General features: G+C 31.7%; 1 long non-coding RNA gene across 1 annotated transcript; it reads left to right on the forward strand.

The window, feature by feature from the left end:
- The first annotated feature begins 1,259 nt into the window (after positions 1 to 1,259).
- On the forward strand, positions 1,260 to 2,210 carry LOC131154036 (uncharacterized). The gene is made up of 2 exons (XR_009136306.1): positions 1,260 to 1,529; positions 1,975 to 2,210. It is a non-coding gene; the product is annotated as an uncharacterized LOC131154036 (long non-coding RNA).
- Positions 2,211 to 2,490: the final 280 nt, after the last annotated feature.

The following is a 2,490-nucleotide window of genomic DNA, read 5'->3' on the forward strand; positions in this document are numbered from 1 at the left end:
ATAATCCACATATTGCTTCGACTGACTTGTGAGCGTAAGAATATATAAGAAGAATTAAACTAGTCTTCTTTTAAGCTAGACTGAACTTTTAAAAGTAAAGTTACATTTAATTCGTAGAATGCCTATTGCCAAGGACAGATTGTGTTAGTTTTAATTAGGTATATAAGAAACTATGTTATTACCATAAAACAAATAACAATGCGTAATTTTTATTAGTCTATAATAGAAAATAAATAAGGAATAACCATTCCAAAATTTTATCACGGGGATGTTTATTCTTTTCATATTGCATCTCAAATGAAATAATTAGGAATATATAAGGAATAAATATTCCCTTGATTTTCAAAATTTAAATTATATTTTGTCTTATTCGAATAATTGTTATTCTTTGGAACCAATTAAGCCATAAAAGTTTGTTCGAAATACAACCTAAAGTTAGTGGATTTCCCAATAAAATTAAGTAAAAACATTACGTAACACCTTAGTTTTATTATATATTTTTTTCTCAAAATAATTGATTAAGTTTCATTGATGACTTGTTTAAGAAAAATAAAATTAATTTTAAGATAATGATAACTTGATACAATAAAATAGTGACTAGGTTTTAATTACACAGCCCAACTCTTAATGGAATAAGAAAATAAATAAAAGATAGAAAAGAATTGAATTCATTTTGCACCTACGCAACTCTTAACTAAATAAGAAAATAAATAAAAGCTAGAAAAATTTGAATCTATTTGCACCCATCATAAGAAAAATGGTTTAGGGGACAAGCAAGGAGACAACTTCTTCAATTCATCAACTATAGCGGTGGCAAAATGGGTTAACGAGTTGGGTTTGGACGGGTAATAAACGGATTGGGATTAAACAAGTTTGAGTTCAGGTTGATCTGTTTATTAATAGATGACTACCATATAAACACAAATCTACCTGTTTAATAAATGGGTCACTGATTTAAAAAATAATTTATTTAATTTAAAAAATTGAAAACATTTCATATAAAATGACTTTAAAAAAAAAAAACTTCATTTTATTTTTAAATAGGTTATAAACCGAGTGACCCGATCCAAATCCACCTCATCCGTTTAATAAATGAGTTAAGTCTGAATTAATGTATTTATAAACTGTGTCAATTTATATTAAATCCAAACCTAATTTAAATATGTGAGTTACGGATCATACTGGTTTTGTCCGTTTTGCCGAGTAAGGATTAAAATAGTCTTGGAAGTAATACAATTTGTATTGGACGACTTCCCAAATTCATGAGGAAAATTTTAGGGGACGGCATTCTCACTTAGCGTTGGAATTTGATTGAGTGCGCAATGTTGAAAATTTCCCTCGAACATTCTCAAATTTTTCCCCCCCACTCAGACAATATTCTCACTTCCAATCATATTGAAGTTTCCAAGATTTCAGATCGAAGTGTCTAGGGTTTCAGCTAGGCTAGTTGCTATTCGTTGCTGGGATGGAAGTCAAGGTTATCATTGGGTTGGAGGTTCACAAAAAAATTGTGTGCGCTATTTGTTCAGGTTCGTTCTCACTTAAATAATATGGTTTCGTTTGTTCAGATCGAAGCTTCAGGTTCATTTCTTGTTCGTTCTCACCTCCCATTCATGTTCTATGGTTGGATTTTTGTTTGTTGTTCATTCTCATTCCCTTCCCATTCATGCTTCCTTTCGTGAGTGCCTGCAAATTCAAATCTACCCTTAGAAATTGATGATAAATTGTTGGTGCTAGTGAGGATAACCAACTCAGCAGGGATATTTTGATTCTGTTCAAGAGAATATGAATATATTTTCAGGATTTGGCCGCTAGTAATATTCATCGACTCCACAAAGGCCAAGTCTTAGGGGTAACACAAATTGAGCCAGAACCCAAGTTGCATTAATCCAAAATTAATATTTTCATACACTATTGAAGCCTCAAAGGGCATTACTGGATATGTTGAGTATGGAGTGTCTTATCCTTTTCTAGGGGATTCACCAGTTTGGTTTGGGACTTTGTAATGAGAGTAATGCAGAGAGGAAGATTGAAGATGAAGTAAATAACAGAATTCAGAAATTGTATTCATTATATTCTTATAATGTTGTAATGCCACATTTTTAACTACTTATCTTTCATATTCTTTCAGAATCCAATGCCACTTATGGGTTGGAATTTATTTGTTGTCTTAGAATTTAGAATTTCTGCAACCATCTTTAAACTGCCACCATTTAATTTTAATGCTTAGTCACTTGAGTTACAAGCTAAAAATGAAGTTATAACTTATTTTTCTCTCACTACCCTTATATTGTGACTGTGCCATGGCATATCCTGTTGTCCTAATAATTTGTGTATGCTGATAAAACAATGGTGTGTCCTGCTACAAGGCTATGCATCATTTTAGTCGGGGCCTCCCACTCTAAGATGTCTTGTAATTGCTAAATGCTTTATGCATCCTTTACATGATAGCTATCTTGTAGTTATAGCTATCATGCCCTTGTTGTCAAG

Source organism: Malania oleifera, chromosome 4, assembly GCF_029873635.1.
Source record: "Malania oleifera isolate guangnan ecotype guangnan chromosome 4, ASM2987363v1, whole genome shotgun sequence".
Taxonomy (NCBI): domain Eukaryota; kingdom Viridiplantae; phylum Streptophyta; class Magnoliopsida; order Santalales; family Ximeniaceae; genus Malania; species Malania oleifera.